Source organism: Homalodisca vitripennis, unplaced genomic scaffold (genome assembly GCF_021130785.1).
Source record: "Homalodisca vitripennis isolate AUS2020 unplaced genomic scaffold, UT_GWSS_2.1 ScUCBcl_8733;HRSCAF=16961, whole genome shotgun sequence".
NCBI lineage: Eukaryota > Metazoa > Arthropoda > Insecta > Hemiptera > Cicadellidae > Homalodisca > Homalodisca vitripennis.
The window spans coordinates 6477-22365 of NW_025784856.1; the positions used below are offsets into that span (position 1 = coordinate 6477).

Below are 15889 nucleotides of genomic sequence, written 5' to 3' on the forward strand. Positions count from 1 at the left end.
GAATATGGATCAATTTAACTTAGCTGATCACAGCAGTGAACTGGACCGTGAGTTTACAATACTCAGAAAGTGCATCTGAACATTCTAGTTCTGATTTTGTAGACGACACGGACGAAGACCCTGACTTCCAGCTTGAAGATATATTTTAATGACTCTGAAGATTTTATTAACCCCACACCATCCCCGCCCAAAAATATTAGGTTACCCCGTGAGTATACCTTCACATGAATCTGACAGCGAATCTGACAATGTTTGACAGTAGGCCTAATGCTGGAAATAGGAGAGTATTGAGCAGTTCTGATGACGACGATGATGATATTGAAAGTGATTGGGAGGAAGTAGTTGAGAGTAGCCCACCTAACATTGAAACACCATTTTGACTATCAAGAAACTCCTGGTCCAAAACATATACCACAAAATGTCAATAAAACCTATTGATTTTTTTAATTTATTTTTTACTACCGGACTGATTGAATTGTTTGTCAATGAGACAAACAGATATGCAGAATCTTTTCTCAGGATGAAAGGAGACACCCTTGTCTCCAAGAAGTCGTTTCCGGTCCTGGTTTGCCCTGTCACTGTCCCAGAAATGCGTATATTTATAGCTACAATTCTTAACATGGGTTTGGTAAAAAAACCAACGATAAAGTCGTACTGGAGTAAAACTTGCTCTGAAACACCATGGTTTACACGAGTATTTTCACGTGACCGATTTGAAAATCTGTTATCTTTTTTTCACATGGTAGACACGTCCAAAAGTTGCAAAACCCAATGAGCCAAATTATGATGCCTGCGCTAGATTTCAACCAATTTTTGACCATTGTAACAGATTATTTCCTTTTTATTATTTATGTAACCAGCAAGTATCAATCGATGAGAGTATGATCGGCACTTAAAAATCAAACCAGTTTTAATGCAATACATGCCTAATAAAAAACATCACCATAGGTGGGGTATCAAGTTATGGGCACTTTGTGATTCGGTATCCCAAATATTGTGTTAAATTCTTTTTGTTATAAAGGAAAGGCGTCCAATGAAGATAAAGAGCAAATGAAAAAGTATGGTCTTGGTCCCTCTATTGTGATGAAGCTATTAGAAGCAGCAAAACTATCTACGAAAAAAGGGTATCATGTGTTTATTGACAACTTTTTTACCAGCATTCAAATTGGCCAATGTTTTGTACAGCCAGGAAACATTTGTAACCGGTACCCATTCGCAGAAATAGGAAAGGGTTACCACCAAAGTATAAAAAAGAAGTTCAGTGTTGGAGAAAAGTTGTACAACAAAAAAAAGAAATCTGGTTGCGTTGGCATACCGCGAAAAGAAAAACCCAAAAATTGCCCGTTTTATTAGTCTCAACAAACACTACCATAACATCATGAAGAAATTACCAAACGTCGCCGTGGGAGAATTATAAATGAAATAAAACCATCAATTGTGGCTTCCTACAACAAGTTCGATGGGCGGGATAGACGCCTTTGACATGATGATGTGTGTATATATTGACGAGAGACGCACAATAAAATATTGGAAGAAGGTTACATTTAACTTGTTTTCTAGAATGTTATTAAATGCGTATATTTCTCTACACACTAAAATGCAAAGAAATACAAATAAAACCTATGCCAAGATTTCCATTTATTGAAAATGTTATAGGGGATATTTCTAAATCTTGGCTTGATATGCGTAATGGCGCTGGGGATAACCAAGTCAATGGTAACCGTCAAAACAAGGAATTAGTAAAACTTTCTCCAAAATCAACAAAAAACTTGCTGGGTTTGTTCAGAAAAAGGTGGACATAGTCAACAATCAAGAAAAAGGAAACGAGCCTCCTATATTTGTTCAATTTGCAAGGAAGGGTGTCACCCGATTTGCTTTCCAAAACTACATGTGCTAACTAATTAGACCATTGTTGTATATAGTGTATATATTTTTGTGAGTGTTTTATAGTGTTTCTTAGCAATACTACATATTTCAATACCTGTGGATAAATTTGACCTGTTAACCACATTATATGGTAAGTAAAACCACTTTAATTGTTTGACTTTTATTTTTAGTCCGTTTTATAATAATTTTGGTACTCTTGTAGTAATGTAAGTTTTTTTGTTGTTAAAACAATTATTTCTCAACCAATTGTTATATAAATTTTGTATTTAAACTGAAAACTATGTAAGAAACATAGTAATATTAGTTCCCACGGTAAAAAAAATTTTTTTTATCATAGTAAACTGAAGCCAAACTAATAAAATAAAAAAAATAAAATATAAAATTCTAAAATTTTATTTAATTTTAATTTTTAATTTTTCTGGTTATTGTAAATAGTAATAAATGCTACCATATTGTAGACAATTTAATTATGTACATGTGGATAAAAAATGGTGTAAGGACAATTTAAAATAATGGACTTATAATATATTTATCAAACTACTACATTTTGCCCAATTTCACCGTCGTCTTCTTTGGTATGTTCGCTATGAAATATGGTCACGTCAAAAAATGCGTACCTAAAAAATAACCAAAATTTTTGTCGTCCTAAAAGGGTTAAAACATCCGAAACCAAGCAGGCAGGGAGGTTATACCGTAGCCTCCCTGTAATCTGGTCACCTTAAGTATGCAGGCCTGACAGTATAAACCGATGAGCTCTAAACTCATTATATTACAGTTTCCCAAACATAGATGTATGAGCTAATAGTTAAACTCTATTTCTAAAAACAGGAAAATCTTCCACCACGAAACTCTTGACGATCTGAAGAAGGATTCAAGACTGTACAGGAATAAATAACAACTTTTCACATTATAAACGATCCAACCATTTCCAAACAATCATGACCAAGTGACCAATTAAATGATATCAATATTTTAAAAACAGAGACCGGTTAAGAGAGAAGCTACTGTATGCGGTTGCCATTTGTTGGGTGAAAACAAAAATACATTTAGTATTTTCTAATATTATTGCCTAATGATTGGTACAATTGTTCAGCCCGAAAATGACATCAAGACAAAGAAGAACAAGCTGATGAGCCCAGCTGTGGCCTGAAGGACGAGGTGCAGAAACTGGAGTCCAAGATCCGCCACACATCTCCTCTCCCCCCCCTATCTTGTGCTAGACTGTGATGCTCTTACCTACCACATCACTCTCGTCAAACAACTTGTCCACTCCAAGAAGTTCAATCATTCTGGTACCATCTATTGGTGAGTGAGACTTAAAACATTTGATTTATACAGTTTCAGTTTTATTTTAAGGGCATGCTGATCCTTTTTAGGCTTATTTTTATTGTCTTTTACAATCTACAACGAGTAGTTCTTCTAGGTCAGGAAGTTCTCTTTCTGAAAGTCTTAAAGGAGGAGTCGGATACTATATAAAGTGGTCTCATTACTGTTTTTTACAATACTAATACAGTAGAGTCCCGTTAATAATCCGACCTAATTGGGACCAAGGCCTATTCGGATTATGTGATTGTTCGGATTAGCCAGAATTACAGAAAAATACGGTTTTAAACTTGAGAATGGGTCTATTTTGTTATAGAATTATCAACATTGTTTATTAAAACATGTTTTCTGACTGTTGCATTGTATTTCTTGACAAATAAACGTGTTTGCGAATACTAAGCACATTTAACCGTATTTAGTGTGAGAGTTCTATTGTCAAGCAATGTGAGCGTACTGGATATTGTACGGGTCCACGCGCTAACGGTTTCAGACTGTACTCCCCCTCCCACGGCGCGGCGTGCCAAAAATACACACACTGACTCATAGAATAGCCGCACATTGCACTGTAGTCTGCAGTGTGTCGTCTGTCATCTCAGTGCAAATCTCGGATTCCACTGTTGTGATTATTTGCATACTAAAAGTGTGAGAGCTGATTGTTATGGCAAGTAAGCGAAAGCATACTACCGTCACTCTTAAGGACAAGCTAGACGCCCTACAGTGTTTAGATAAGGGTGAAAGTGTGACTAAATTGGCAACAGAGTTTAATGTTGGCAAATCTACAATTTGTGATTGGAGGAAAAATCGTGCAAAGCTTGAACAATATTTTGCTACTTCTTCTGGCCAGGCTCTTGAAAACAGACAAACAGTGAAGCAATCCCAGTATGATAAAATGGATGAAGCGCTTTTTGTTTGGTTTTCCCCAGGAAAGGGAGAGAGGAACTTCCTTTAAGTGGGCCTATTGTTCAAGAAAAGGCAATTCAATTGAATGAATTAATGAACAGCGGTGAATGTTTTCATGCTAGTACTGAGTGGCTAGACCGATGGAAGAAGCACCATGGAATACGACAGTTGATAAATTACAGGAGAACAACTTTCATCTGACCACGATGCAGCAAGGGAATACGTGAGTACATTTGAAACTTTGATATTGGGTGGAAATTATTCTCCACACGCAAATTTATAATGCTGATGAAACCGGCCTCAACTTTAGAGCACTACCTACAAAGAGTTTGGCGTCTAAAGAAGAAATCCATGCTCCTGGTTTTAAAATGACCCAAAGATCGAGTAACAATAATGACATGTTCTAATGCTGCTGGTAATCACAAGCTTCCACTAATGTTGATAGGGAAATCTGCTAGACCTAGAGCTTTCAAAAATGTCAATATGAACTCATTGCCAGTTTATTACAGGAACCAGAAAAAAGCGTGGATGAACGGACAGTTGTTTAAACAATGGTTTCATGACGAGTTTGTACCCCGTGTCCAACAATTCAGTAATGACAATGATTTTACCCCCACGTGCTATTCTCTTGATTGACAATGCGCCATCCGCACCCAAATACCGAAGAACTTTTCTAGTGGTGAAATTAAAGTATCATTTTTTACCTCCAAATGTTACAGCCTTATTGCAGCCAATGGACCAAGGTGTGTTGCAATCACTGAAACTTAAATACCGTAAGCAGTTTTTTGCGAACCCTGATTGAAGATGAAACAGTCTCTTTGGTTCAAAAAATAAAACAAACTAACATCAAGGATGTTGTGTATTGGATTGCTGATTCTTGGGTGAACATTACAGACCAAACTTTGAGGAAGTCTTGGACAAAACTGGCGTACCCTTGCGTTCCAAGACAACCAAGCAGACAACGATAGAGAAAATGTGTTACGGCTAGTTCAAGCAATTCCTGGTTGCGAGAAAGCAGATGAAACAGACGTCAATGAATGGATGGTAGCAGATGGTGCCGTGCTCCGAATTCCTAACTGATCACGACATAGTTGCGGCAGTCACTCAAGAATCAATCGAGTGTGAGGAGGAAGGAAGTGACGACGAGAACCTGGGGTGATAAAGGAGAGTTGGTGCCACACGCAGACGGTGCAGCAGCACTTAACCTTGCACTACGATACTTAGAGCAACAGGCTACTGCTACACCTGCCGATATCATGTTTATGACACGATGGCGAAACTACGCGTCATCCAATAGACTCTCTTCAATGCGACAGAAGACAATAACTGAATTTATGTCTTTTAACAATTAATATTGTACTCAATAATAATATCAGTACTGTACGTCCAATTTTTGTTTGATTTCACTTCTTAATACAGTAATTTAACTCATACTTAACCTATAAGTTTCAATTTGGTACTGTATTTAACTTCATTATTTATGTACTGTACCGTACACAATTTGTCTTAATAAAATACTGTATGTCTATTTAATTAAAGTTTTTCTTTGTTTATGTACGAAATGATGCACCTATTTTCATTTTTTAAGTAATTAGTTCCTATAACTGTTCATTATCGTTATAAAATAATTCCTCCTGGATCTGTTCGGATTAACCGACGTTTGGATTACACGTGTTCGGATTAGCGGGACTCCACTGTATGTTTATGGATAGACTTATCCCATGTTGTCATATGTGACTCATAGGTGGCCACTCAAAACCTCTTTACAAATTCCCTGGTTTTCCCAGTCAAACATTTCTGATTCTTTAGTCTATTTTCAAACAAAATAAACAACTGTAATACTATATTTAACCCTTTATGCCGAGTGGTAAGGTGAAGGTTTTGCGGGATAGCTTTCTCCAACAGCAAAGCTCTTGTTAACCCTTTGCGATCGGTCGGTCGTCGACTATTGGTCGACCGCAGGCAGTTTCGCTGAACGCTTCCGCATGTCGACAATAGGTCGACCGGATAATGTCACTGCTTGTTTGGCCATTTCTAACCTATTGCTGTTCGGTATTTGAGTTATTCAGTACTTTGGACTTCTATTTTGGTTACGTGAATGCTACGTAGATCTTTTATTCACGATATAGGAGGCATTGGAAGTGAAAATAGAAGACCAATACAACTGACATCTGCACTTGCGCCGTATTTACAAATATGGCTGGTCCAAGTACAAGTTTTACTGACAATGACGAAAATATTAGATGAATTAGATGATTGTGATAGTATTTTCAATGAAATTAGTATCCAAAATGAAAAACAGATTATTGAAGAAGACCATGATAGTGATTGTGAGTTGAATCATAGTGAAAATTCTTCTGAAAACATTGTGGTAAATGACGGTAACCTAGACGACAAAAGTGATGTGTTTGGATTGGAAACTTTAGGTAATGATGGGGAAGAAATTTGATCAATTCGTGGATAATGTGATTAGAAGTAGGACAAGGAGAATGCAAATAATAGAGGTAGACTACAAACTAGTAGACTAAGAGGAAGAGCTAGACATGTTACCCAAAGTAGTCCTAGGGCTGGAACAAGGCAAAATTATAATATATAATGTATTTAAATATAATATAATGAATAACATGTATCTGATGAGATCCCAGTGCCTTTTCACCTGTATTCATGTAATTTTGGTTTTATTACATATGTATAAAAAAAATAAAAATTATGTTTTTATATTTTTTACTTCTTTTTTATATTTTTTAAATGTTACTTAAAGTTATAAAAAAATACTATAAAATAATGTAAATATTCTTTTTAGGTTATTTACATTGATATATAAAGAGAAAAAAATAAAAAAGTTGCAGAAAAAGGGATTTTAAAATTGCATTTGTGTATTGTCAAAGAACTGTAAACTAACAGAAATTAAATACGACCTGAGGACAGTCTAAGCAATTTTTATTGAGACCTCAAAGGGTTAAAGATTGGGAAAAGAGGATAAGAAACATTAATTGGAGTAGAGCCTCAGGATTAAGACTATCCAAAATGTTTATCTCTCCTTACGCTAAAGGGTGGGTGGAGCTCTCTTGGATCAGAGTAAGGAGAATATAAGACTGATATTAGGGTTGTTGACTGTAACATGGCCCCATAAGGAAACATCTTATGAGGGTGGGCCTTAGCCAGGCTGACGAATGTAGACTCTGTGGAGAAGAGGAGGAATCAGCAGAGCATGTTTGGTTAGATTGTCCTACCATCTTAGAAACTCGGAAAAGATCCTGGGAGCATATCTCCTCAGCCCCAAGGATATCAGAGAACAGGAGCCCTCAAATATGATAGGCTTCCTTCTGCAAAAGCCTTGGACTTTTAGGACTAAGCGCGGGGGGACAAACCGTCCTTTTCCCTCAGAACAAGGAAATAAAATCAGTAAAAAAAGGTGAAGGTTTATCGTCACCAGCTGTATTTGCAGGAAATGCCAAAAAGCAAGTTCTGGAATAAATATCTTGTAAACACAGCATCTATTGTTATCCTATATCTCATTGTACTTATGTTTTTATTATTGTTCGACATGATAAATTTTAATTTATCTTTTATCAAAATCGATTAACCCTTCACACACCCCACTAATAAATCCATTTAACTTACCTATAACGCCAAGGCAAGTAAAAGATTTTGTTTCTTTAAGTTCAAAGCTAATTTTTATTATAGCTAAATTATAAAAGGTAAAAGGAAAAAACTATAAAACAGGGCATTTTACTTAAAATTAGTGTATTTATTGATAAAAATAAAAAAGAACTATTTACAGAACTGCTTATTTTAATTTAATTTCATTGTAAAATGTAATTTACTGAAAAAATTTAATTAATATTTTACTATGAAATAAGATAAATATTTCAAACTAATCACAACACAATGACACGATGATAAGAAATCACACAAGAATAATGAGATATATTAGTAGACGCGAGCGCTCGTGCACGCTCATGACAGCCAAGAAAGCTGTAATGCATACCACGTTTGGTTGTGGCTCTGTAGGAGACGCAGAACTGACGAGCAGGTTGTTTATAAATACTTTCTTGGCCACGATAAGCACAGAAAGTGCAACCGTGCATTTCGAAAGCCTTTCGTTAACTAAAAAACTCTCCAAGAGATATAATCCGTAACATCGGATATAAACTGTAACAATGTACACAATGTAACTGTCTAACAAAATGTTATACAGTTATATCCGATGTTACGGATTATATAACATTTTGGTCAAAGTCTACCATTCTAATATATCCGTCTATGGCGTGGGAAGGGTTATTGGTTTTGTTGTTTCTCCACAAAATGTGTATTATTAAAATTTGTTTTTATGTAATTTATTTTTTTAAGTGAATGTAGGGTAAGGCACAATGTAATTGAGTAAAGATTATAATTATAATCAACAAAAAAGACTAATTGTCATCCAGAATAAAATTACACTAAGGTGTTATTGTAGTAGAATCAGATTAAGGGTGAAGGAAACAGGATTTTTCCTAACATTTACCATCGTTCAGTGAAACAAAAAATCACAAAAAATTACAAATTATTATTAATTCATATTTTTTATATTCAGCTTAATTGACAGTGTGTTCTCAAAGAGAAAATGTATCTCTGAAGAACATAAAAACTACTCTATTAATATATAAAAATCCTGAGAATCTATTCTAAGAAAAATAAATCAATATTGGAATGATTAAATGGTGTTGACATTGAAAGCCCTTCCTCTAAAGTCTTTATTTTCTTGTAAGCTTACAAGTTCATTGTGGTGAAATATATTTGTGAAATAGTCTGATATCTGTCTGTCCTGCAGTGGTGTCATCCTTGGATGAGCAGAAGCGAGTGAGCCGACGGGCTCGAGACACGATCCGGTGGCTAGAGGCTCAGTTCCGTCAGGGCAACCGGTTCCTGAGAGCTCAGCGAGCTAACGAAACACCTAGCCTTGCCACTCATCAAGTACCCTAAGAAGAAAGATAAAGAAGCATGGTACGTAGGTTTGATACCGATATAGTCAACCTAAAGCTCTGTAAAATCAAAGAACTTTTGACTATTGACTGTAATGTAAAGCATTATTATGGTGTCTTCTGTTTTTCATTCATTTTTATCTGAACCATAGTACTGGTTTTGGTTGAATGTTACAAATATTTGGTTCAGTTGTAACAAATACTAATAAAAAATCATCATTAGAGTAAAGTACTCTTAGTAAATTAAAAGTTGTCAATCCGAGCGCCATAACCATCTTGTAACAGAACACCTTGAATGTTACAAACATTTGGTTCAGTTGTAACAAATACTAATAAAAAATCATCATTAGAGTAAAGTACTCTCAGTAAATAAAAGTTGTCAATCCGAGCGCCATTTTAACCATCTTGTAACAGAGCACCTTGAATGTTACAAATATTTGGTTCAGTTGTAACAAATACTAATAAAAAAATCATCATTAGGGATAAAGTACTCTCAGTAAAATAAAAGTTGTCAATCCGAGTGCGCCATAACCATCTTGTAACAGAGCAACCTTGAATGTTACAAATATTTGGTTCAGTTGTAACAAATACTAATAAAAAATCATCATTAGGGTTAAAGTACTCTCTGTAAATAAAAGTTGTCAATGCGAGCGCCATTTAACCAGCTTGTAAAACAGAGCACTTGAGAATGTTACAAATTATTTGGTTCAGTTGTAACATAATACTAATAATTCAAAAATCATCATTAGAGTAAATGTACTCCCTTAAGTAAATTAAAAGTTGTCAATCGAGCGCCCATAAAACCATCTTGTAACAGAACACCTTGAATGTTTACAAACATTTGGTTCAGTTGTAACACAAATACTAATTAAAAATAATCATAGGAGTAAAGTACTCTCAGTAAATAAAAGTTTGTCAAGTCCGGAAGCGCCATTTAACCATCTTGTAACAGAGCACCTTGAATGTACACATATTGGTTCGTTGTAAAAATACTAATAAAAATCATCATTAGAGTATAGTACTCTCAGTAAAATAAAAGTTGTCAATCCGGCGACTTTTAAACCATTTTGTAACAGAGCACCTTGAATGTTACAATATTTGGTTCAGTTGTAACAAATACTAATAAAAAAATCATCATTAGAGTAAAGTACTCTCAGTAAATTAAAAGTTGTCAATCCGAGCGCCATAACCATCTTGTAACAGAACACCTTGAATGTTACAAACATTTGGTTCAGTTGTAACAAATACTAATAAAAAATCATCATTAGAGTAAAGTACTCTCAGTAAATAAAAGTTGTCAATCCGAGCGCCATTTAACCATCTTGTAACAGAGCACTTTGAATGTTACAAATATTTGGTTCAGTTGTAACAAATACTAATAAAAAATCATCATTAGAGTAAAGTACTCTCAGTAAATAAAAGTTGTCAATCCGAGCGCCATTTAACCCGCCATTTAACCATCTTGTAACAGATCACCTTGAATGTTACAAATATTTGGTTTCAGTTGTAACAAATACGAATAAAAAAACATATTTTAGAGGTAAAGTACTCTAGTAAATAAAAGTTGTCATCCGAGCGCCATTTAACAATCTTGTAACAGAGCACCTTGAATGTTACAAATATTTGGGTTCAGTTGTAACAAATACTAATAAAAAAATCATCATTAGGGTAAAGTACTCTCAGTAAATAAAAGTTGTCAATCCGAGCGCCATTTAACCATCTTGTAACAGAGCACTTTGAATGTTACAAATATTTGGTTCAGTTGTAACAAATACTAATAAAAAATCATCATTAGAGTAAAGTACTCTCAGTAAATAAAAGTTGTCAATCCGAGCGCCATTTAACCATCTTGTAACAGATCACCTGGCGTCCTCCCTGTAGTGTTTGTCCATACTTTCAACTATTGACAGTAATTTTCCTTGTAACATGCTGTTTACTTTGCTCTCAAGATTGAATGCTTTTTGTATTCACACAAAAATTATAATTAAAAAAACTATTTGTGTTCTAAGAAATGTATTTGTATTACGCATTTTACGTGCAGTTCACATTTTATTTGTAAAATATGCTAACTAACCCATTGGCTACCAATGGAGTATATTGCTCATCATCAGTTAGCATTGGTGTAAATTTTTCAAAGCGCCTGCACATTATAAACTGCAATCACAAGACAAGTTGTATATAGCCAAACACTTTGAAGGGCGATAAGTTATGATGATACTTGTCTTTAAAATAAATTTCTGGTTGAACTTAAAGCCTGAGTGTTAGACCATTTTTAATAATAAAGTACATGTACGGGTAGCAAGCATCTTATATTTATTCACAAGACATGTCAGCCTACCAAAAATTCAATAAATATGAGCAGTAATAACCATTACATATGATTTTCATTATTTCAGTATTTTCTTGATCAGAAAATCAGCAATGGTACAAAAAATACTAACATCTAAGTAAATTACAATGACTATAATTTATACACTTTTTAACAATTTTCTTGATCGTGGGAAGAAAACAAACTCAACAATAGCGTCGGAAATATAATTCACTTGAGCCAGAAGTGCTCATACAGGTGCAAAACCTACAAAATTGTGTGCAAAAGCCGTGGGTAAACTGCTAGTTATGTATAAAATGAGACTAAGTACAATGCCATATGTCAACATTTAGTAACAGAATAATAAATATTTGAAAAGCCAATCTAGTCGCTCCTCAGTACTTTTTAGAAATACCTGCTGGCGGATCATATCGATTCTTGGCACTCAAAAGGTTAATAAAGTACAACTTTAATGTCATATGGCAGTTTAAAATTTTTTAATTTGTTCTAAGCACCACCCACACAATAATTTCCATTGAAAAATGAAAAATTAATTCGGTGCTGAGGGTAAAAAATATTCTAACTTTAATTGGTTGTCAGTAGGTTAAATTTTATTTACTGAACTTGTAGAACTACTAATTTTAATGATATATTAACCAAATTGACTTTACAATGATGTATAATATGTAACAGCTACTACACAACAGAAATATATTAATATTGTTGTGGCCATGTGGTGCTGATTGCTGATATGTAATTTTGACCAAGAGACTATAAATATAGTGTAAGTTGTTGTGATTCAACTGCTAATTAACTGAAGTCAAGCCTAGCCAACCAATGAGAAGCCATAGAATGAGAGCTATATGTGCTCCAAGGCACCCCTCACCAGCTCTAGACTGTGCTTTGTACAGTTTAACTGAAGGTTAATTATAATCTAATCATTTTATTCAAATCTAATGAATATATTTGCATTTTTATAAAGGATTCTTCAAGTAGACATTACCACAACCTAGTAAAAAAACTCACCATATCAGAAAGGTATTTTGTTATTATTTAACATTTAGTTAATAGAATGGGCTTTAGTAAAATGCTAAATTGAACATATTGGAGAAGGGCTTATTTACTACATAAATAATACAACATTTTTTTTGTTAAAAAAAGAAACATTTTCCAAATGATTACTTAATTTACTTTAAATGCAAACTACAGAGGAACTGTTGAACATGCAGTTAGTTATATGAGGGCCATTTTTTCCCCCCCATCCTCCGATCTCACGTTATGACGGCCAGGACAAGTGGCAGGTCCGCAGTACTTGATCGTTGCATCTTTCCCATTCCAACAAGTGGTGCCGAACTGATAACTCACAATGAAGGAGGCCAAGAACACGAGTTTTGTCGCTAAAAGATGGTCATTGTGAAACGAGTTGACAAAGTGCTTAGAGAAAACCACAGCTTCAGAGTACAATTTTTCTTTGGAATTTCCAGAAGTATCAATATCTTCTCTTTACTCTAGTTACATTTAGGCTTAAAAAAGTTGGTGCTTGCTGGCTGACAAAAGTTGTTGACTAACACCCACAAAACTCGCTGAATAGCTCTAGCTTTAACATTCCCTGGAGTTGTTCCTTGAATTTAACATTTAAGCATCTTTAAACTTTCGACACTATTCTTGCACATCATCACTCAAAATGTTTTCTCTGATGGATTTGTGCTGCATTTTCTTTCTCTTGCTTCTCAATTCACATTTAGCAGGAAAATCAATAGAGGCGGCCATGTATATGCGACTGCAGCTCAGTGGCAAACTGCCTACTTGAATTCGGCTGTGACTAATGTTATAGTGAAGATGCAAAATCAAATGTTGCGCACACCGCTGAACTGCCACTATCTCTGGCCGTTAAAGCGTTAAGGTCGGAGGTTTGAAAAAAACTGCATCCAACACATTTGGTCGTCAAGTGAAATGAAATTTAAAATTGTACTTAATTAATGTCAAAGCATGCTTCACATAATTACATGGTTCAGGAAAAGTGATATTGATGCAGTGCTTGTGTTGTGTTTACAGGATGTTTTTATAAGTGGCGGAATGCCTGCCACTACCTGAGCCAGCAGAGTGGCACGCGGCCACAGAAAGACATTCTGGTCACTCTTCTGACTGTCCAGCCACTCTCTAATGCAGTGCTTGTTTTTGTGTTACAGGATGTTTTTTCCAAGTGGCTGAATGCTGCTACTACCTGAAGCCAGCAGAGTGGCACACGGCCACAGAAAGACAGTCTGGTCACTCTTCTGACTGTCAGCCACTCTCTAATGCAGTGCTTGTTTTGTGTTACAGGATGTTTTTTTCAAGTGGCGGAATGCTGCCACTACCTGAGCCAGCAGAGTGGCACACCGGCCACAGAAAAGACAGTCTGGTCACTCTTCTGACTGTCAGCCACTCTGTAATGCAGTGCTTGTTTTGTGTTACAGGATGTTTTTTCAAGTGGCTGAATGCTGCCACTACCTGAGCCAGCAGAGTGGCACGCGGCCACAGAAAGACAGTCTGGTCACTCTTCTGACTGTCAGCCACTCTCTAATGCAGTGCTTGTTTTGTGTTACAGGATGTTTTTTCAAGTGGCGGAATGCTGCCACTAACCTGAGCCAGCAGAGTGGCACGAGGCCACAGAAAGACAGTCTGGTCACTCTTCTGACTGTCAGCCACTCTGTGGCACGCGGCCACAGAAAGACAGTCTGGTCACTCTTCTGACTGCTCTCACCTAGTGCCAACAATGGCTTCAGTCCCCTCGGTATCCGCCAACACTGCAGGTAAATGACCTGTCAAATATCCGGTTCAATATAAATTGTTGGAGATGATTTATTACATGCACAGTAGTCTGTGGTTCAGCCACAGATGTATTAAATATGAATATGTGTGGATGTACATGGTCTCAATCAAGTTTTGTGACTATTATTGATATTGCTTAGTTGTTTTTTCAACAAGTGGTATTCTCTCTGTTAACCTTACTATCTTTTTTCTTTTTTTTTTAAGTCTAGGGTTTCCTAGTTGAGTGTTATGATTCCTAAGTTCATAAATTTTTTTTATGCACTTCACATTCATCTAAACTCTATTTTTAAACTATTAAAAATACTAATACTAAATTCTCAACTTTATTTTCCAGTTCCTTATTAATCTGATTTGTAATGACTGTTATGTTTTTTAATTCATCTTCAATATGAATTTCATGTTAATTATTGCAAACATTATTTTTCTATTTATATTTCCTTTGTCTTCTACAGGAGATAATCATTGTTCATAATACCCAGTCCAATTGTAATTTGCGTAAATTTTGGTACTCTTCAGTGTCCATATCCATACATGTAAAATGGTACCAAATTTGTTGTAGCTCCCTTTGCACAAAACACCTTTATGTACCACAAGGATGTTAGGCTTCTTCATTTTATACCTTAAAGAAATAATTCCAATTTCAAAATTTGGTCCTTATAAATCAATTACTTTTTAACTGTAATATATTAGTTATCTTGATTTTTATAAATATTGTAGTAAAATAAAAAACTATAAAAATGATTGTATTTATTACTGATGGAATTTAATCTATCCAATCTAATTCCATAAAATATTAATAGTAATTTTGTGCCAATGGTGTAAGGATGGTTAAGTTGTAAATAAATCATTTAGGAATTTTCCAAAGCAAATTTGTAAATGTATGTACTGGTTTGTTGGTTACTAAAGTAAAATAGTCACTTTTTAACCACCACATCGTTGAAATTTAAATTTTTACTACAAACCGCCCTTAAGTTTTCACAGTCAACTCATTCACACTTAAGCTGCCCCCAAACTTCTGCCACCATTTTAATAATGTCAATTGAAACAATTTCTGATTAGGTTTGTTTCTCATTCTGACAGAAATTACATTCAGAGACCTTTTTTAGGCACTACAGAAGCTCCATGTAAACATGTTTATAAGTGAAATGAGATTGCAGTTTTAGTCTTTAAACATCTGTAAATTGTGGCAAGAAGAGCCATCCAACTTGTGATACAAATGTGTGATTTAATTACAAAACTGTAATTAATTATTAATAAAGGAAGCATCTTTCCAGAAGCTTGTTATATGAGACGTATTTAGTAGTGATTAAATGAACAAACTAATATTGTCTGTGAGAGATTGTAGTGTAAGGACTGGCAAGAAGTGAAACAGTCCAAGATTCAGTGATTGTTGACAACATTTACTAGCCACTTTGAAGTTTCCAACTCCTTCACTTGACACCCAAATTAATAATATTATTCGTATTTACTATAAATAGTCATTACTATTTAAATATCCTTTTGAGCATGGTGAACCAGTTAAATAACAAATTTTAGATCTCTGAGGAGAGGTGTAATTCTCTAGCATAATAAAGCACATACTAAAGCTGCTCAATCATAGCAAGAAACTTTTTTTTTTAAATATGATGGAAAGAAAGAAAGAAACACTTCTTTATTGAGGGGGAAAAATTTGGACCCTTGGGGGGTTTCTTAATTT

The 15889-nt window shown here is 34.9% G+C and overlaps 1 pseudogene; it reads left to right on the forward strand.

Moving 5' to 3' along the window:
* Positions 1-3039: 3039 nt before the first annotated feature.
* On the forward strand, positions 3040-14174 carry LOC124374491 (annotated as a pseudogene).
* Positions 14175-15889: the final 1715 nt, after the last annotated feature.